The sequence below is a fragment of the Bufo gargarizans genome, chromosome 2 (genome assembly GCF_014858855.1).
Source record: "Bufo gargarizans isolate SCDJY-AF-19 chromosome 2, ASM1485885v1, whole genome shotgun sequence".
In the NCBI taxonomy this organism is placed as follows: Eukaryota; Metazoa; Chordata; class Amphibia; order Anura; family Bufonidae; genus Bufo; species Bufo gargarizans.
In genome coordinates, this window is record NC_058081.1 from 384,483,510 (window position 1) to 384,506,373 (window position 22,864).

Sequence of the window (22,864 nt, forward strand, 5' to 3'; positions counted from 1 at the left end):
TCACATTTTACTCATTTTGGGCTAAAAATCTTTTTTTTATTTGGTCTTATTAAAAATATAATACCTAAACAAGCACTAAGTAATTAAGAATCATGTGTGGGAACATAACTGACAACCAATTCAATAATACCAAACAAATAGTATGAAAGACATCTTTATTATGTTATCTCATAGTATAATACATAATACAAATATAATTGTCAAAGACAATCAATAAAAACAACAATGCAGGTAGATACTGTGAGAGTGATATCCTACCGCCAAGCTTAGATCTACATTTCAAGTCACATTTATTGCAACTGTGCAGTTGTAATATATATGAGCTACGTCCTTAATCAGTGCCTGTATCTGAATTATTGGTAGATAATGTCTGGGTCTACTCATCTACAATCAAACACCTTATCATAAGTAGCAATATACGGTTGAGCACTAATAAGACCTAGACAGAATCTTCCGCAATTCATGATATGTAAAAAAGGAAAGTCCTCCAACAACTAATCACAATAGAGTTGGATAGCATCCATATGCAAAAAGCACTGAAATAACTGGGACATGCCAAACAAAAGCTAAAGGGGGCTGAAATAAAAACTTCAAACCTATCCAATTGTCAATAATAAATATAAGCCAAGTCCCTAATCAGTGCCTGTATCTGAATTGTTGGTGGATAGTGTCTGGATGCACTCATCTGCAACCAATCACAATATCATAAGTAACAATATGTAATAGAGAGCTAATAAGACCAAAAGTTCTCCACAATTCACAATATGCAACAAAAGTCTTGTCTAACAGAGCGAGTCCTCACAATTGGTGGAGGATGTGGGCAAGTGCAGTGAGGCTGGCGTGAATGCTGAAATATTTTTGTTTTTCCGGGCACAGTTGTATGTCTTACATAAAACCAGCAAGATTACAACCCGTGTCTCTAGACAAGATGGAAGCTGTCGTGAAAGCCCTCGTGGAGGCTAACTTTCAACAGAGGGAGGCTAATAAGAAGCAGCAGGAATACAAACATGTGATGGTTCTACAAGCAGCAGGAGCATCCCAGAGAGGTCCGTGCAGCGATCCCTAAGATGACCCCCTCAGACGACATTGAGACCTATCTGGCGGTGTTCAAAAGGTGGCCATGAGGGAGAAACTACCCCAAGAGCAGTGAGGTCGTCGCTCCGTTCCTGGCATCCAGACCCCAGCAGGTGTTTTTTTACTTACCAGATGATCAAGCAGCCAATTACACGACAGTAAAGGGTGAGATTCTGGTAAGACTGGGGGTGAATGTGGTGGTCCGGGCCCAGTGGGGGCATTAGTGGGAGTTTAACCCGGCTAAACCCGAGAGACCTCAGTATTATGATCTGTTACACCGGTTGCAAAAATGGCTGCAGCCTGATGTGCTGAGTTCCACTGCTATGCTGGACAATCTGTTGGCTGATGTATTCTGGAGGGCTTTGCCATACCCTCTCCAGCACTGGGCGGCGAGGTATCTCTTGGTAACGCCCTTGAGATGTCAACCTGGTGGAGTGATATGAGGCTACCAAGACTCTACAGTGGAATTATTTTCGGAGGGGGGCAGTCAAACCCCAGAAATCACCACTCCAGACCCGGCAACTGGTGCCAGCAAAACCCGCTTGGGATATACCCCCTACAGACCTAGCTCCGATAGTCTGCTGGCAATGTTAGAAGCCTCGCCACATAAGGGACGACTGTCCCCATCGGGGCGAACCCCGGATGGATACTAACTATGGCTACCACCAGTCCTTGTATGCCAGGAAGCTGTGTGCAACAGGTACCCAAGACTATAGACAATAGCCACCAGTGCCAGGTGGAAGTGGGAGACACTCTGGCGGTAGCTCTGCTGGACTCAGGGAGTCTGGTTTTCCTGGTAAGAGCTCATTTGGTGCAGCCCGCCGAGTATACTGGCCAAAAAGTTGGGGTTGTGTGCATCCATGGAGACTTAAAGGACTATCCCACCGCCCTGATGTTTCTGTCCACAGTGGCCAGCAGGTGGACCCACGAGGTGGCTGTCTCCACCAATTTACATTATGAACTCATAATAGGAAGAAACTTCTCGGGCTTCCCGCCACTGTGGCCTGCTATGAGAGTGACTGATACCCATGAGACAGGGGTAATCCTAGCAGAGTGGCCCGGCTCAGGGGAGAGACCAGAACCCTGGGAACCTAAGACCGAAGGGTCGGTGGTAGGGGTGACCGCCACTTCAGTGGAAGAGGGAGAGACAACCCCGCTAAGTGTGATGGGAGACGTGGAGGACTTGCCGCTGGATCCTGAATTGGCAGACCTCGATGTCTCCAGGGGATAATTTTGGTACCGCCCAACGTCAGGACCCAACCCTATCCTGCACCTGGGAAAATGTGTTAATAGTAGATGGTGAACCACAACAACCTGGGGCAGAATCAGTGTTTCCCCATTTTGTGGCTCATTAAGATATGTTGTATCGGGTAAACCAACTATGGGGTAAGCCTATTGAACAGTTGGTGGTCCCCAAGGCTTATTGCAAGCTTGTGTTAGATCTAGCCCATCAACACGTTCTAGGGGGTCACATGGGGCTGCAGAAAACTCAGGATCGTATTCTACAGCGGTTTTACTGGTCCAGCATATTCAAAGAAGTGGAAGCGTTTTATAAGTCTTGCCCAACCTGCCAGATAACTTGCCCCCCAGCCACATTTCCGTAGTCCCCTAGTAGCTCTCCAGATTATCGAAGTATCGTTTGACCAAATAGCTATGGACCTCATGGGCCCAGCACCGAAGTCCATCAGAGCGCAACAACATGTCTTAGTCATTCTAGACTACGCCACTGGGAGGCAGTGCCACTGCGACATACCTCGGCCAAACTCATAGCTAAGGAGTTAATGAAGATGTTTTCCCCAAGGGACCCCTTTTATGTCCAAGGTGATAAGGGAACATGAATTGCTATATAGCAGACACCCTCATAATCTCTTGGACGTAGCTGAAGAGGCGTGGGAACAACACACTCCACATAAAAGTGTCATTGAGTACGTTACCCAGATGCTAGATCAGATAGAGACAGTGTTGCCTCTTGTTAGGGAGCATATGGAGGCAGCTCAGCGAGCCCAGAGTCGGGTCTATAATCGGCAGGCTCGGGTCCGGATCTTTAACCCAGGTGTTCGGGTTTTGATTCGGGCACAGACCATGGACTAGGTGCCAGGGGCCCTACGAGGTACCCGAGAAAATTGCAGATGTAAACTACAAAGTACACCAGCCAGGGCGTCAAAAGGGTTTCGATTCTGGCGCAGACCATGGACTAGGTGCCAGGGGCCCTACGAGGTACCCGAAAAAATTGCAGATATAAACTACAAAGTACACCAGCCAGGGCGTCAAAAGGGTTTTGATTCTGGCGCAGACCATGGACTAGGTGCCAGGGGCCCTACGAGGTACCCGAGAAAATTGCAGATGTAAACTACAAAGTACACCAGCCAGGGCGTCAAAAGCCGGGGCAGGATTGTCATGTGAATTTAAACAAATCGTGGAAAGATAGGAAAACCTGTACTGAAGACAGCCGATGGCCAGGTTTTCTAGGAGAAGAGGTATCGGCCCCTCTGTCTGATGCAAAAAAGGCGGCTACCACAGTAAAAATTGCTGACAGCCTCTCCTCTAAACAGACTGGACGCACTTCCATAATCCAGCATGAGCCTCAGGCAAAAGTCTGATTGAAACCATACCGGGTGTCCGAGGGTCGGCGACAAGCCATATCGGAGGACGTGCAGCTAATGTTGCAGCTAGACGTCATTAAGGAGTCAAAAGGTGAGTGGGCCAGTCCTATAGTATTGATACCCAAGCCAGACAGGATGTTGCGGTTTTGTAACAACTTTAGAAAACGTAATTAGGTTTACAAATTCAATGCGTATCCCATGCCCCGAGTGGATGAGCTGATCGAGAGGTTAGGACAAGCCCGGTATTTTTCTGTTTTAAACCGTACAAAAGGTTACTGGCAGGTGCCCTTAACCACCTCCCGACCGCCTAACGCGCCGATGCATCCGGGAGGTGGTTGATTTGTTCCTCCTGGACGCATCGGCGCGTCATCTCGCGAGACGCGAGATTTCGTCACAGCCGGCCCGCGCATGCGCATCGCGGGCCGGCATTTCGTAGCAAAGTATTTCGTCACGATCATTGGCTGGCAGGTTGCTGATTTTTAAAAAAAAACAATCAGCAGCCATTTAACCCATCATATTAGTGAATATGATAGGGTTATATGGCTGCTGTGCTCCTCTGCTCCTTCTTTTGGTCGGTTGGTTCCAGCAGAGGAGCACACATCACTGTGAGTACCCACTACACCACACTTAGCCCCCAGATCACCCCTATTAACCCTTTGATCACCCCTTCTTGGCCCTGTCAATCACTAGTGAAAGGAAAAAAGTGATCAGTGCAGACTGTATCGCTAATCAGCATTTGTACTTTTATAGTATCTGGAAGTGATCAAAACTGATCACGGTCAGATCTAAAATTGTATTAGTGTCACTTTAGTTCTCCCTCCACCCAAAACGCAGTGTTTGCCCGATCAGGCCTGATCGGTTGCCCACACGTGCGTTCGCCGGCGCCCGCCCCACCGCAGTTACAAAATATTTTTTTTTTTTTTTATCGCTGCACATTCACTTTACACGCACTGCGGCGATAAAAAAATCAGTTTTGATATTTTTTATCAACCGCAGCGGCCTCCGGTACTTCGCTAGCATCCCATTTGTAAGACAGGCTTGCTTTTTTTTTCTTGGGTAGTCTCAGGGAATACTCCTAAATTTAGTTGCCCACATGTCAAACAGGGGGTATTCTTCTGAAGAGGCCTACAGGCTTCTGATCCAGTCGGATGAGGAGTGGGAACCCTCATCTGATGAATCTAGCGGGTCAGAATACAAACCTGTAGAAAGCAGTGACTCTCTGACCCAAAGTTCAGACGAGGAGGCTGAGGTCCCTGATAGCACCAGGCGTACCCGGCCCCGTGTCGCTAGACCGCAGGTTGCGCAGGATCCGCTTCAAGAGCAGCAGAGTGGGGCTGGTGCTGTCGGATTACGTGGTGAGGCAAACACCAGCAGCCCAGCCCTTCCTGGACCTAGTACCAGCACTGCCGTAGAACATGGTGAAGTAGCGAGCACCAGAAGGGCAGTTGAAGCTGGTACGGTGGCACGTGCAGTAGTGACCCCGTCGCAGGCACCGCAAAGACGTGCCCGTAGAGCCCCTAGAATCCCAGAGGTGCTGGCAAACCCTGATTGGCAGTCCCCAACTTCAGCCGCACCTGTAGTTCCCCCTTTCACCGCCCAGTCTGGAGTTCGGGTTGAGACAGCTCAGATCGGTTCGGCCCTGGGATTTTTTGAGCTGTTCTTGACTGCGGAGCTCTTAGACTTAGTTGTGGCAGAGACAAACCGGTATGCCACACAATTTATAACCGCTAACCCGGGAAGCTTTTATGCCCAGCCTTTCCGGTGGAAACCAGTCCAAGTTTCCGAAATTAAAACTTTTCTGGGCCTCCTCCTCAACATGGGTCTAACTAAAAAGCATGAATTGCGGTCATATTGGTCCACGAACCCAATTCATCACATGCCCATGTTCTCTGCTGCTATGTCCAGGACACGATTTGAGACCATCCTGCGTTTCCTGCACTTTAGTGATAACAGCACCTCCCGTCCCAGAGGCCATCCTGCTTTTGACCGGCTCCACAAAATTCGGCCCCTCATAGACCATTTCAACCTGAAATTTGCAGATATGTATACCCCAGAGAAAAACATCTGCGTAGACGAGTCCCTTATACATTTTACCGGGCGCCTTGGCTTCAAACAATACATCCCAAGCATGCGCGCCCGGTATGGGTTCAAATTGTATAAGCTCTGTGAAAGGGCCACAGGCTATACACACAAATTTCGTGTCTATGAGGGAAAAGATCAGACCCTGGAGCCGGTCGGTTGCCCTGACTACCTGGGGAGCAGTGGGAAGATAGTCTGGGACTTGGTTTCACCCTTATTCGGCAAGGGGTACCATCTTTATGTGGACAATTTTTACACAAGTGTGGCCCTCTTTAGGCATTTGTTTCTAGAACGGATTGGCGCCTGTGGTACCGCGCGAACTAGTCGCGCAGGCTTCCCCCAACGGCTCGTTAGCACCCGTCTTGCAAGGGGGCAGAGGGCCGCACTGTGTAACGAAGAACTGCTCGCGGTGAAATGGAGAGACAAGCGTGACGTTTACATGCAATCCTCCATTCACGCAGACACGACAATACAAATTGAGCGAGCAACCCGTGTCATTGAAAAGCCCCTCTCAGTCCACGACTATAACCTTCACATGGGAGGGGTGGACTTCAATGACCAGATGTTGTCTCCGTATTTAGTTTCCCACAGAACCAGACGCTGGTATAAGAAGGTGTCTGTATATTTAATTCAATTGGCTCTGTATAATAGTTTTGTTCTCTACAGTAAGGCTGGGAGAACTGGATCCATCCTGGAATTTCAGGAAGAGATCATCGAGAACCTCCTGTACCCAGGAGGTTCCGTGGCCCCATCCACCAGTGTAGTTAGCCGTCTACACGAGCGACATTTCCCCAATGTCGTTGCTGGTACCTCAACCCACCCGTCACCCCGAAAAAGATGTTGTGTCTGTAGCAGGAGTGGAATAAGGCGTGACACCCGCTATTTCTGTCCTGACTGTCCTGACCACCCTGCCCTATGCTTAGGGGAGTGTTTCCGGAAGTACCACACACAGGTACACCTAGCATAGGGATCATCTCACCAGGACAGGCACACAGGGCTATTAGGGCCCATTCACTCACTGCTGCTGCAAACGTCTCCTTTCACCTGGGACAAAGTGCATAACGCACTTCGCCACATCTTTGGGCGATTTGCGCTTTGCACATTGACCCATGGGGAAGGAGAGGTTTGTTCTATACCAAGTGAGCCCATTTTGGAAAGAAGACACCCCAAGGTATTCGGTGAGGGGCATGGCGAGTTCCTAGAATTTTTTATTTTTTGTCGCAAGTTAGTGGAATATGAGACTTTGTAAGGAAAAAAGAGAAAAAAAATGAAAAATCATCATTTTACGCTAACTTGTGACAAAAAAAAAAAATTCTAGGAACTCACAGTCCCCCTCACGGAATACCTTGGGGTGTCTTCTTTCCAAAATGGGGTCACTTGTGGCGTAGTTATACTGCCCTGGCAATTTAGGGGCCCAAATGTGTGAGAAGTACCTTGCAATCAAAATGTTTAAAAAATGGCCTGCGAAACCCAAAAGGTGCACTTTGGAATATGTGCCCCTTTGCCCACCTTGGCAGCAAAAAAGTGTGACACATCTGGTATCGCCGTACTCAGGAGAAGTTGGGGAATGTGTTTTGGGGTGTCATTTTACATATACCCATGCTGGGTGAGAAAAATATCTTGGTCAAATGCCAACTTTGTATAAAAAAATGGGAAAAGTTGTCTTTTGCCAAGATATTTCTCTCACCCAGCATGGGTATATGTAAAATGACACCCCAAAACACATTCCCCAACTTCTCCTGAGTACAGCGATACCAGATGTGTGACACTTTTTTGATGCCAAGGTGGGCAAAGGGGCGCATATTCCAAAGTGCACCTTTCGGATTTCACCGGTCATTTTTTACACATTTTGATTGCAAAGTACTTCTCACACATATGGGCCCCTAAATTGCCAGGGCAGTATAACTACGCCACAAGTGACCCCATTTTGGAAAGAAGACACCCCAAGGTATTCTGTTAGGGGCATGGTGAGTTCCTAGAATTTTTTATTTTCTGTCGCAAGTTAGTGGAATATGAGACTTTGTAAGAAAAAATAAAAGTCATCATCATTTTCCGCTAACTTGTGACAAAAAATAAAAAGTTCTATGAACTCACTATGCCCATCAGCGAATACCTTATGGTGTCTACTTTCCGAAATGGGGTCATTTGTGGGGTTTTTCTACTGTTTGGGCATTGTAGAACCTCAGGAATCATGACAGGTGCTCAGAAAATCAGAGCTGTTTCAAAAAGCGGATATTCACATTTTTGTACCATAGTTTGTAAACGCTATAACTTTTACCCAAACCATTTTTTTTTTTGCCCAAACATTTTTTTTTTATCAAAGACACGTAAAACAATAAATTTGGCGAAAAATTTATATATGGATGTCGTTTTTTTTTTAAAATTTTACAGCTGAAAGTGAAAAATGTCATTTTTTGGAAAAAAAAATCGTTACATTTAGATTAATAACAAAAAAAGTAAAAATGTCAGCAGCAATAAAATACCACCAAATGAAAGCTCTATTAGTGAGAAGAAAAGGAGGTAAAATTCATTTGGGTGGTAAGTTGCATGACCGAGCGATAAACGGTGAAAGGAGTGTAGTGCCGAAGTGTAAAAAGTGCTCTGGTCATGAAGGGGGTTTCAGCTAGCGGGGCTGAAGTGGTTAATGAATGCAGCAAAAGAGAAAACTGCCTTCATCACGCCTGAGGGGTTGTATCAATATAAGGTCTTACCCTTTAGTCTGCATGGCAATGCCCCCGCCACTTTTCAGCGACAAATTGTGCTACCCATCGGCTTACCTGGACAGTATTGTTATCCACAGTACTGACTGGGAAAGTACCCTACCCAAAGTGCAGGCTGTAGTGCACTCCTTTCGGAAAGCTGGCCCACTCTGGCCCGCTAACCCCAAAAAATGTGCGATAGGGTTAGAAGAGACTAAGTACCTGGGGTAAGTCATTGGGCGCAGAGTCATTAAACCCCAAGTGAACAAAATAGAAGCGATACGGAATTGGCCACGACCAGTCACCACTAGGCAAATAAAGTCATTCCTGGGAACGATGGGCTATTACATGAGGTTTGTTTCCCACCTTGCAACTAGCCACACCCTTGACAGGACTCTTGAAGGGACACAAATGAATGATGGTTCGCTGGGATGATCGGGCGGAAGAGGCTTTATCTGCTTTGAAGTCGGCCCTGTGCAGGTCCCCAGTTTTTATGACGCCCGACTTCAAAGGGGAGTTTATAGTACAGACCGTACCTCTGAAGCTGTACTGTCTCAGGAAGTCAACGGGGAGGAGCATCCCGTCGTCTTCCTCAGCTGTAAGCTCACCCCAGCCGAGACCCGGTATACTATAGTGGAGAGTGCCTGGCTATCAAGTGGGTACTAGAATCTGTCCGCTATTATTTATTGGGGAGAAAAAGTATGTGACACAGTGAGAGGTTTGGTCTGGGAAAACAGGCATTTTCCTCCCAGCATGTGCTGCTGGGCTGATTTACAGCCAGGTGAGGTCAAATGCCGGACCGGATTTTAAATGCTGGGCCGGGTTTTGGCAGCACATGGCTTTTCTTAAAGGGCTTCTGTCACCCCACTAAAGCCTTTTTTTTTTTTTTTTGGGTACTTATAATCCCTATTCTGCGATATATCAATACATAATGTTATTAATCATTTTGGTTCAGTAGATAATGCAAAAAACTGACTTTTATCATATGCAAATAACCTCTCTACCAGCAAGTAGGGCGGCTACTTGCTGGTAGCAGCCGCCCCCTCCTCATGTTGAATGCGCCTGCACCGATGACGTCACATCTACACCCGGCACAGGCACACTGAGAAAGGAGTGGCCGAGCAAGGCTCCTCCCCTCAGTGCTCCTGCGCCGACTGAAGACAGGTACGGCGCAGGCACCAGATTTTGAATGCAGACAGGACCAGCAGAGAACGAGCACATTCCCTGGCACTGTCAATCAACATGAGGAGGGGGCGTCTTTATGAGAGGAGAGTGCGGCTCCTACCAGCAAGTAGCCGCCCTACTTGCTGGTAGACAGGTAATTTGCATATGATAAAAGTCCGTTTTTGGCATTATCTACTGAACCAAAATGATTAATAACATTATGTCTTGATATATCGCAGTATAGGGATTATAAGTGCCCCCAAAAAATATATATAAGACTTTAGAGGGGTGACAGAAGCCCTTTAACCCCATAGGGACACAGCCTTATTTCACCTTAAGGACCAGGCCATTTTTTGTAAATCTGACCAGTGTCACTAAGTGCTGATTACTTTAAAACGCTTTGACTTATCCAGGCCATTCTGAGATAGTTTTTTTGTCACATATTGTACTTCATGACACTGGTAAAATAAAAGTAAAAAAAAAATTTTTTTTTTTTGCATAAAAAAATACATAATTTACCAAAAATTTTAAAAAGCTAATTTCAAAGTTTCAGTTTCTCTACTTCTGTAATACATAGTAATACCCCCCAAAATTGTGATGACTTTACATTCCCCATATGTCTACTTCATGCTTGAATTATCTTAGGAATGATATTTTATTTTTTGGGGATGTTACAAGGCTTAGAAATTTAGAAGAAAATCTCGAAATTTTTCTGAAATTTACAAAAAACAATTTTTAGGGACCAGGTCAGGTCTGAAGTCACTTTGCGAGGCTTACATAATAGAAACCACCCAAATATGATCCCATCGACGAAACTACACCCCTCAAGGAATTCAAAACTGATTTTACATACGTCGTTAACCCTTTAGGTGTTGCACAAGAGTTATTGGCAAATGGGGAGGAAATTGGAAAATTTCATTTCTTTGCCTAATTTTACATTTTAGCACATTTTTTCCACTAACAAAGCAAGGGTTAACAGCCAAACAAGACTGTATGTGTATTGCCCTGACTCTGCCGTTTTTACTCTAGGGGGGCATCAAGGGGGCTTCAAAAGGGACATGGTGTCAATAAAAAAGGCCATCAAAATCGGCTTTCCAGAAACCATGTCGGTCCTTTCCTTTTGTTGCCTCCCTTTTACTGATACAACAGTTTACGACCACAAATGTGGCATTTCTGTAAACTGCAGTATCAGGGTAATAAATATTAACTTTTGTTTGGTTGTTAACCCTTGTTTTGTTACCAGAAAAAAACTGATTGAAATTGAAAAGTGCCCAAATTAGCAGTTTTGGCACCTTTATATATATATATTTTTTTTTTACCGTGTTAATCTGGGGGGTTAGGTCATGGGATATTGATATAGAGGAGATTCTTACAGACGCGGCGATACCTAATAAGTCTACTTTTTTAACAATTATTTAGGTTTTTGACTATTTTATCCTTTTTGATACAAAAGTCTGTAATTATTTATTTATTTTTATCCGATTATCTTATGTGGGGGCTCATTTTTTGCAGGATGAGACAACGGTTTTATTGGCACTATTTTGGGGGCTATATGACTTTTTGATCGCTTGCTATTAAACTTTTTGTTATGTAAGGTGACCCAAAAAATCTTTTTTTGCATTTTTTTTTTACCGTGTTAAGGCTACTTTTACACTTGCGTTCAGAGCGGATCCGTCTGGGGTCTGCCCAGACGGATCCGCTCATATAATGCAGATGATGGATCCGTTCAGAACGGATCCTTCTGCATTATATTATTTAAAAAAGTTCTAAGTGTAAAAGCAGCCTCAGACGGATCCGTCCAGACTTTAAATTAAAAGTCAATGGGGACGGATCAGTTTGAAAATTGAGCCATATAGTGTCAAATTCAAACAGATCCGTCCCCATTGACTTACCTTGTAAGTCTGGATGGATCCGTTTGCCTCCGCACGGCCAGGCGGACACCCGAACGCTGCAAGCAGCGTTCAGGTGTCCGCCTGCTGAGCGGAGCTGAGGCCAAACGCTGCCAGACTGATGCATTCTGAGCGGATCCGCATCCACTCAGAATGCATTAGGGCTGGACGGATGCGTTCGGGGCCGCTTGTGAGAGCCTTTAAAAGGAACTCACAAGCAGAGCCCCGAACGCAAGTGTGAAAGTAGCCTAATATGGGGGGTTAGTTCATGGGGTATTTTTATAGAGGAGATTATTACCAACGCGGCGATACCTAATATGTCTACTTTTAATAAATTATTTTAGTTTTTTTGGGTGTCTCAAGTCTGAGAACAAGTTTTTTTATCCGATGTCAGTGCTAAATTGGGATATAAATCACATGGAAGTGTGATACTCCCTGAAGCAACTAATAATACAGAGGCCCAGATGATCGGGGCACGTGTCGCACTGAGTGGTGGTGTCCTTCTGTATCCCCCTCCTGCAACACACTCTGCACTTTTTTGGGGGTTCGTCGTTTCTTTCCAGTATGGGGGACCACACCTGGAAAGTGTTGTCCAGGGACGATCCGGGCGCCTCCAGTTCCCGAGGTACTCCGGCCTGCTCTTTCCCGGTCCGAAAAGATCAGGGCCTTGAGGACTGCCTCATAGAACTGGAGGAATGTCCCTGTGTTGCCAGCGCTCCGGGACAGCACAAAAGAGTTGTACATGGCAACCTGCACCAAGTAGACCGCAACTTTTTTGTACCATGCCCGGGTTTTGCGCATGGCGTTATATGGCTTGAGGACTTGATCCGAGAGATCAACTCCTCCCATATACCGATTGTAGTCGACGATACAATCGGGCTTGAGGATCGTTGCTGCGGTACCTCGCACAGGGACAGGGGTGATGCCGTTACCATGAATTGTGGACAGCAAAAGGACATCCCTCTTGTCCTTATACCTGACCAGCAACAGGCTTCCAGTGGTAAGGGCACGGGTCTCACCCCTGGGGATAGGTACCTGGAGGGGGAGGGCAGGGAGGCCGCGTTGATTTTTCCACACAGTCCCACAAGCATACGTGGATCTGGCGGCAAGGGACTGGAACAAGGGGATACTGGTATAAAAGTTATCCACGTACAGGTGGTAACCCTTATCCAGCAGTGGGTGCATAAGGTCCCACACAAGTTTCCCGGTAACACCCAGAGTGGGGGGACATTCTGGGGGTTGAATCCGGGAATCTCGCCCCTCGTATATACGAAATTTGTAAGTGTACCCTGAAGTACTCTCACAAATTTTGTATAGCTTCACGCCATACGTCACCCGCTTGGAGGGCACATACTGGCGGAAAATGAGTCTCCCCTTGAACGTAATGAGAGACTCATCAACCGCGAACTCCCTTCCAGGTACATAGGCCTCCATGAATTTGGCCCCAAAGTGATCGATGATGTATCTTATACAGACGGTCATGGGCAGGATCACCTCGGGGGGGGGGACATGCTGCATTATCGGAATAATGCAGACATTTCCGAATGCCTCAAACCGGGAGCGTGTCATGGCCGTACTGTAAAGTGGGGTCTGGTATAGGACGTCACCACTCCAGTACAGCCTAAAAATGGGTTTCTTGACCAGGCCCATATGCAGCACGAGGCCCCAAAATTTCCTCATTTCGGCTGCACTGACCGGCGTCCAGCCACCGAGCCTGGCCAAAGAGGAGCCCGGGTGTTGAGCAACGAATTGTTGGGTGTACAGGTTCGTCTGCTCCACCATCAGATTTACCAGTGGGTCACTAAAAAAATTACAAGAAAAGTCATATTCAGTGTAGCCCACTGTGGAAATCTGGATTCCTGACTAGCCTACAAAATCAGGAATCACGGGCTCGTATCGCTCTGGGCTACACCAGACTAGTTCACCGGCAGGGTGCGCCGGTGGATTTAACTGGTGGGCCGGGAAACCAGTACGAGCCCCAGAGCTGCTCGTACTAGGGTGGGCCAAAGAGTCCCTAACATGGCGGTCCCCTTGCTCCGCCCGGCGGCGTCTCCGCCGCCTTGGGGGCTCATCATCATCGCTAGATGATGAGGAGGACGCGGATGACAACAGGAATGCGGGGTCATCCTCGTCCTCACTGGGACTCTGAGTCGCAGGCAAGCTGGGCGTATGCCTCCTCGGCCGAGAACGTCCAGCGGGCCATAGGGGAGTGTGCGTCTGCGTGTGTATGTGCGTGTGTGTAAATCTTTATTTGGTGTGCGTGTGTGTGGGGGCATGGGTGTTCGCGGACTTAACCCTAAAACAGGAAAAAAATAAATAAAAAAATAAAAAAAGGGCAAAAAAATAATGTGAAAAAAAACCATGATCAACCGTCCGAATTTGATCAACGGTGGGGTGTGCGATTCGCCAAGAGTGCCGGCCACTGTCAGCGCACACAATTTTTTTTAAAAATCCTGCACCCCAAAAAAGTAGGGGGGGGGCAAGCGGCAGTGCCCCTGGGGGGTCTAGGGTCACACAGCTGTGCTGTGGACCCCAGACACCCTAACTTAGGGTGATGCAATCAAAGCTAAAACAACTAACTTTCCCTTTTTTTTTCCTGCCTAACCCAAACTTTCCCTATGCTTTCCCTAAGTACCTGCTGGATAGATGGGGGGGGGGGGGCTGGGGCACAGATCGGGTCCTGGGGGGCACAGATCGGATGATGCTGGCACCGACGGACGACACGTGCAGGCAGCTCCTCTCTCCTCCGGCTCCGGAACACAAAAGGAGAAGGAGAGGAACGCCTGCCTCTTTTGAATCTTCTGCCGGACCGCCCACAGACCAATCAGAGGCAATCCTGAGAGGTGATGTCACCATCACCTCGCAGGATCGTTGCATGGCGATTGGTGGGGTGAAATCACACCACCATCACCATCCTGTTCCGGGTTACCGGGTCGGAATAACCCGGAAATGCAGAAAACCGCAGGTCTGAATTGACCTGCAGTATTCTGCGATCGCCGACATGGGGAGGGTCACAGGACCCCCCCGGCGCATTTAGCCTAGGTGCCTTCTCAATGATTTGAGCAGGCACCGGGTTCCGATCACCGCCCGTACCGGTACGTCATGTGTCCTTAAGTACCAGGACATCATGACGTACCGGTACGCCATGTGTCCTTAAGAGGTTAAATGGGAAGCTGTGCTCAGAAGCCAGGTCCATGTGTTGGGATATGGGAGCCTTGTGTTTGGATGATGGGTTGCTACCTGCTTGGCGTGAAAACACATTAGTGATGCTATCAGCAAGGACTCTTTATGGCAGAATTGCCGCATAGTGTGAATTACCACCAACACCGCAAGGTGACTTTTTGTTTGAATATGAATGTTTGTTTTGTCACTTGCCTAAAGTGTGAATAAAACACTGAACCGTTTGATCCAAAGAACGTGTATATACAGTACAGACCAAAAGTTTGGACACACCTTCACATCCAAAGAGTTTTCTTTATTTTCATGACTATGAAAAATGTAGATTCACACTGAAGGCATCAAAACTATGAATTAACACATGTGGAATTATATACATAACAAAAAAGTGTGAAACAACTGAAAATATGTCATATTCTAGGTTCTTCAAAGTAGCCACCTTTTGCTTTGATTACTGCTTTGCACACTCTTGGCATTCTCTTGATGAGCTTCAAAAGGTAGTCACCTGAAATGGTCTTCCAACAGTCTTGAAGGAGTTCCCAGAGATGCTTAGCACTTGTTGGCCCTTTTGCCTTCACTTTGCGGTCCAGCTCACCCCAAACCATCTTGATTGGGTTCAGGTCCGGTGACTGTGGAGGCCAGGTCATCTGGCGCAGCACCCCATCACTCTCCTTCATGGTCAAATAACCCTTACACAGCCTGGAGGTGTGTTTGGGGGTCATTGTCCTGTTGAAAATTAAATGAAGGTCCAACTAAACACAAACCGGATGGAATAGCATGCCGCTGCAAGATGCTGTGGTAGCCATTCTGGTTCAGTATGCCTTCAATGTCACCAGTAAAGCACCCCCACACCATCACACTTCCTCCTCCATGCTTCACGGTGGGAACCAGGCATGTAGAGTCCATCCGTTCACCTTTTCTGCATCGCACAAAGACACGGTGGTTGGAATGTCTAATGTCCATTCATTGTGTTCTTTAGCCCAAACAAGTCTCTTCTGCTTGTTGCCTGTCCTTAGCAGTGGTTTCCTAGCAGATATTCTACCATGAAGGCATGATTCACACAGTCTCCTCTTAACAGTTGTTCTAGAGATGTGTCTGCTGCTAGAACTCTGTGTGGCATTGACCTGGTCTCTAATCTAAGCTGCTGTTAACCTGCGATTTCTGAGGCTGGTGACTCGGATGAACTTATCCTCCGCAGCAGAGGTGACTCTTGGTCTTCCTTTCCTGGGGCGGTCCGCATGTGAGCCAGTTTCTTTGTAGTGCTTGATGGTTTTTGTGACTGCACGTGAGGACACTTTTAAAGTTTTCCCAATTTTTTTTTCGGACTGACTGACCTTCATTTCTTAAAGTAATGATGGCCACTTGTTTTTCTTCACTTAGCTGCTTTTTTCTTGCTATAATACAAATTCTAACAGTCTATTCAGTAGGACTATCAGCTGTGTATCCACCTGACTTCTCCACAACGCAACTGATGGTACCAACCCCATTTATAAGGCAAGAAAACCCACTTATTAAACCTGACAGGTCACACCTGTGTAGTGAAAACCATTTCAGGTGACTACCTCTTGAAGCTCATCAAGAGAATGCCAAGAGTGTGCAAAGCAGTAATCAAAGCAAAAGGTGGCTACGTTTGCATCAATTTATAGATCATGAGAAGGAGAACCCCGTAACCCTTAGGGCTTCCCAAAATGAACAAATACACAGGTTAGGCATGCTTTTTGCTGCTTCATTGATCTGTACAGGATTTCAGGAGACGGCCGAGTACAATGCTTAGTTATTTCTGGAACTCCCATAGAAATGAATGGAGCAGAAGTATGCTTGTACGACTTGCCATTCATTTCTGAGGCCCTGAGGGGTCCGAGGTTCCTGTTTTCATGATCAGTAGGGGACCCAACAGTAGGATATGCAGAAATGCTATGCACAAAACCAAAAATTAGGGAAAGGCCCCATTTTCACCCCTGGGACCTTTCAGGCAGACCTCCCCAGTGTTGTCTGACCTACAGAAGGAATCATACTTACCTGATCCCCACTGCTGAGTTCTGGCTCACCATTGGAGATCTCGGGTCTCCCAGTGACAGCATCCAGTTATGCTGGTCAAGTGGTATCTGTGGCCAATGACTGGCCGCAGTGGTGACGTGTACCCATGTGTCATGTAATTGGGTCACATGACTCATGGGATACAAGTCACCACTGTGTCCAGTCTTTAGTTGCAGCAGCCACATGACAAGCGTCAAACAGGACGCTGGCATGGGGAGACCCGAGATCTCCAGCGACAGCAGGGGAGCAAAAGAGCAATGTGGTGGGGTATGATTTCCTCTGCAGGTCTGACCACAAAATGGAGTCAGCCCAGGAGGCTGCTAGGGGTGGAAAACCCCTTCAAAAGAAAGTATTAAAAAAAAAAGTATAAAAATGAAAATCAGACATAACATAATACTTGAAAAAAAAATAGAACCAGCCTTGGACCTCATATGGATCCAGAGTAGTGTTGATCGAGCATGCTCGGCCTAACACCATTTATGCAAGTCAACATCTAGTTGTATAGCGTAGTGGTTAACATCCTTGCCTCTAATGTACAAGGTTGGGAGTTCGAATCCCGGCAGAAACATTTATATATGTAAGTTTTAGCCATAATATATTTACATATATTATTATATATTTAAAATATATAATATATTATGGCTAAAACCATCACTAGTAGTTTCCCACATATTATGCATTTATATATATATATATATATATATATCTATCAGAAGTATGATATATATATATATATATATATATATATATATATATATATATATAGATAGTAGATGAAAAAAGTCCAGTGGGAGCACCACCAGAGTACGGGTGCAAGGTCCAACACAGGGCAGTGGCAAACCCCAAAATTGTATAAAGCGAAGAAGTAGGACTGCACTCCAAAGTGTGGTAAAATAGCAGTGGTTTATTCACCCATGATATGGCAAGTCTTGTGACGTTTCGGCTCACAAGAGCCTTCCTCAAGCATAGTAACAGTGAAAATCAGAACATATAAAGGCATTTACAAAGTGTCCAACCCACAAAGGTGTGGTCACAATCAATTACAATTACATACATCTGGTTGAGATCAATAAAGTGCAAATACATAAAGTGACAAGTGCTGAATAATGTACAACTATGGGGATGCCTTACCCTCAGCGAGAGCCAAAATGTGTACAATACTTTGTATAGGTAGATTCACAATTAAATAAGTGACTTATTGAATGTGGATCACAGAAATACGGCCTTCAGTGGCGATGGGGCCCACATATACCATTGCGTTCGTTGCAAGTCCTCAACTCATCAATGCGCATGTTCGCACTGACCTCATGGTGTGCGTCATAGTGTAAAATTCGCGCGCATGCGTACCATGCGAACGGCGCAAAGGCACCATTTTGCTTAAGGGAATCCACCCTACAATTCTATTTGTATTATATGTGACTGTTATATAAATGGGATCGTCATATAAACATGCGACCGCTGTAGGGATCTCCTACAAAAGCCAGCCTCTGGACCGGGATCCCGACCTTGCGAGCGGGACACCTGACCAGGGGGCCGTGAATGCCAGGGGAGCGCATTTCCATGATCTCCGCCGGCAGTCTAGGCCCATTGCTGGTAATTAAAGCAGTCATGAAGAGATACTCACTCCCAAATAAACAGTCATATCATATAAATATAAAAGTACAGATGTATATCTGAAGTAACGCATAGATGTAAAGACGCCGATGTCCACGCTGGGCCGCATCGTCCACAAAGGCAAAAAATTCAAGGATCCACATCCAATAGTGTGAAAATATATAAAACCTAAAAACAAAGAGAGAGGAATAAATATTTCCAAATATAATACAGATATATATTGATCTTTTCACGGTTATCTTACACCAATATACCGATATAAGGAGGACAAGAACACATATATTCGATTGGACTAAGAACGACCCGCAGATCCACAACACTGTCACCTGAACTCGATGTTAAGACCCTTAGGGTGCAAGCTGTCAAGATCATAAATCCAGCGTAATTCTCTTTTTTTCAAGAGAGTTAAGCGATCACCACCTCTTCTGGGGAGCCTGACCTGATCGATGATCCAACATCTTAGATCCCGCTCGGTATGTCCTAGGGATCCAAAATGTCTGGATACTGGTAGATCAGTGCGTTTCTTCCTTATAGAGTTCCTATGGTTATTCAACCTAACTTTTAATTCTGTAGAAGTTTCCCCAACATATAATAGGTTACAGGGGCAGGCCAGCACATATATCACATATGACGATGAACAGTTTAAATGGAACTTAATAGGGTATTCTTTATTTGTGAACGGATGTACAAAAGACTTAGCTTTGCAAATATGTCGACAATTGACGCAACCGAGACACGGAAAACATCCGAGGCCCGGCTGCGCCAATGTCCGCTGCACACTGATCTTCTTCGGACCTGTATCAGCTGTTTCCTAATATAGACGAACCTGCGATAGAGGCCTATATTTCAGCAGTTCAACGAGATGTCAGTATGCTAAAATCCCTACATGGGGATACAGCTAGAGTAAGCAACCCTAATCTGACCACTGCTGAAATAGAGGCCCTATCCCAGCTCAAGAACAACCCCCAGTTAACTATTAAACCGGCCGATAAGGGCGGTGGGGTAGTTGTCCTTGATACACAAAAGTATATTAAGGAAATTGAACGTCAACTGAATGATATAAATGTGTATGGTGTATTGCAAGGTGACCCGAAATTTCGCATTATGGCTATTATCAACAGGAGCCTATCCGATGCAGTGGCCGGGGGTATTATAGATGAGGGATTAAGGGAGTATCTGACGATCACTACTCCCATTACTCCCGTCATATATATATTACCCAAGGTCCATAAGAGCTTGGTGGACCCCCCCGGCCGCCCCATCGTATCTGGCTCTGATTCTGTTTTCAGTAGGATATCCATTTTTCTAGACAGGATACTCAGAGAATTCTCAATGGCTGGAAAGTCTTACATAAAGGATACAGGCGATTTTTTAGAACAACTGAGGGCTGTGGACATCAGTGACATGCAGACTGTGACTCTCGTATCCTTTGATGTTGTGTCTTTATACACATCAATAGGGCATGAGAAGGGCATTAGTGCGGTCAACAAATATCTGGATGACTCGCCCGTAACACAGAATGCGAAATGTTTTATAAATACTTTACTGAGACTAATTCTTGAAAACAATTACTTCTTGTTTCAAGACACTTTCTATAATCAGAAACGTGGCGTGGCGATGGGGTCCAATGTGGCCCCAACGTACCCAAATATCTATATGCGACACATGGAGGAAGACTTTATCTATGTGTCCCACCACTTTCAACATGTGATTAGGTGGTGGAGATACATAGATGACGTCTTCCTCCTGTGGTCTGGTACGGAATCACAATTGAGTGAGTATAGACCCGGATCTTCAATACACTGTATCATACTCCAAGACACAATTATCATTCTTGGATACCAATGTGAAATTGGTCGATGGTACAATTGGTACAGGATTGTATGTTAAGCCGACCGATAGGAACACTATTTTGCGATACGAAAGTAATCACCCACGCAGTCTAGTGAAACACCTTCCTTACTCACAATTTTTACGTACGAAACACATTGTCTCTGACCATACTGAATTGTTAGACACATTGGACACGATGGCTTGTAAATTCAGGGACCGGGGCTATCCCCGTAAATTATTAGATACTCACAAGAATAAAATTCTAGATACGAATACTGAAATAATACCAACTACCCTCAAAAAAACTCAAAGAATACCATTCAGGTCTACCTACTCTGAATGTTCTTTGGAGATAGGTCGTATCCTCAAAAATAATTGGAGTATCTTAAGCAGGTCCATCGTAGATGTTCCGGAATTTAAATTCCCTCCTCTTCTATCGTACCGTAAAAATAAAAACCTTAAAGATCAATTGGTCAGGGCTGATACAGGTCCGAAGAAGATCAGTGTGCAGCGGACATTGGCGCAGCCGTGCCTCGGATGTTTTCCGTGTCTCGGTTGCGTCAATTGTCGACATATTTGCAAAGCTAAGTCTTTTGTACATCCGTTCACAAATAAAGAATACCCTATTAAGTTCCATTTAAACTGTTCATCGTCATATGTGATATATGTGCTGGCCTGCCCCTGTAACCTATTATATGTTGGGGAAACTTCTACAGAATTAAAAGTTAGGTTGAATAACCATAGGAACTCTATAAGGAAGAAACGCACTGATCTACCAGTATCCAGACATTTTGGATCCCTAGGACATACCGAGCGGGATCTAAGATGTTGGATCATCGATCAGGTCAGGCTCCCCAGAAGAGGTGGTGATCGCTTAACTCTCTTGAAAAAAAGAGAATTACGCTGGATTTATGATCTTGACAGCTTGCACCCTAAGGGTCTTAACATCGAGTTCAGGTGACAGTGTTGTGGATCTGCGGGTCGTTCTTAGTCCAATCGCATATATGTGTTCTTGTCCTCCTTATAATCGGTATATTGGTGTAAGATAACCGTGAAAAGATCAATATATATCTGTATTATATTTGGAAATATTTATTCCTCTCTCTTTGTTTTTAGGTTTTATATATTTTCACACTATTGGATGTGGATCCTTGAATTTTTTGCCTTTGTGGACGATGCGGCCCAGCGTGGACATCGGCGTCTTTACATCTATGCGTTACTTCAGATATACATCTGTACTTTTATATTTATATGATATGACTGTTTATTTGGGAGTGAGTATCTCTTCATGACTGCTTTAATTACCAGCAATGGGCCTAGACTGCCGGCGGAGATCATGGAAATGCGCTCCCCTGGCATTCACGGCCCCCTGGTCAGGTGTCCCGCTCGCAAGGTCGGGATCCCGGTCCAGAGGCTGGCTTTTGTAGGAGATCCCTACAGCGGTCGCATGTTTATATGACGATCCCATTTATATAACAGTCACATATAATACAAATAGAATTGTAGGGTGGATTCCCTTAAGCAAAATGGTGCCTTTGCGCCGTTCGCATGGTACGCATGCGCGCGAATTTTACACTATGACGCACACCATGAGGTCAGTGCGAACATGCGCATTGATGAGTTGAGGACTTGCAACGAACGCAATGGTATATGTGGGCCCCATCGCCACTGAAGGCCGTATTTCTGTGATCCACATTCAATAAGTCACTTATTTAATTGTGAATCTACCTATACAAAGTATTGTACACATTTTGGCTCTCGCTGAGGGTAAGGCATCCCCATAGTTGTACATTATTCAGCACTTGTCACTTTATGTATTTGCACTTTATTGATCTCAACCAGATGTATGTAATTGTAATTGATTGTGACCACACCTTTGTGGGTTGGACACTTTGTAAATGCCTTTATATGTTCTGATTTTCACTGTTACTATGCTTGAGGAAGGCTCTTGTGAGCCGAAACGTCGCAAGACTTGCCATATCATGGGTGAATAAACCACTGCTATTTTACCACACTTTGGAGTGCAGTCCTACTTCTTCGCTTTATATATATATTTTCCTTCCCTAATTTCCTTCCCTATATATATATATATATATATATATATATTTTGTAATTACACATTTATTTTGTGCCATACATTTTTTACAGTTACTAAAAAAATATATATATAAAATACATAACTTCAATCTCTATTTCTGAAATGTTTCTGCCAGGATTCAAACTCCCAAACTTGTACATTAGAGACAAGGATGTTAACCAATACACTCTAGAGCTACATGTTAACCTGCACAAACATATAAAATAAGTCTTCAGCTGAATATGAATACTCACTACAGCCGAAACTTCTATTAGGTTTTTCTGACACAGTTTAGCATTCCGCTTTATAGCTGAGTGGATAAGGTCCTTACCTCTAATGTACAATCTTGAATCCTGGCAGTTGGGAGTTCGAATCGTGGTAGAAATATTTCAGAAATAGAGATTAAATTTAATATATATATATATATATATATATATATATAAATAAAATCATACTTGAGACATATATGAATGCTTAATATGTGGGAAACTACTACTGATGTTTTTAGCCATAATATTTCTAAATGTATGTAAATATATTATGGTATATACACTCACCTAAAGAATTATTAGGAACACCATACTAATACGGTGTTGGACCCCCTTTTGCCTTCAGAAC

General features: G+C 45.2%; 1 protein-coding gene across 2 annotated transcripts in view; it reads right to left on the bottom strand.

Annotated features, from left to right (window-relative positions):
* Positions 1-22,864, bottom strand: part of PDLIM4 (PDZ and LIM domain 4) — a 409,933-nt gene that overhangs the window by 276,202 nt on the left and 110,867 nt on the right. The window lies entirely within an intron of this gene.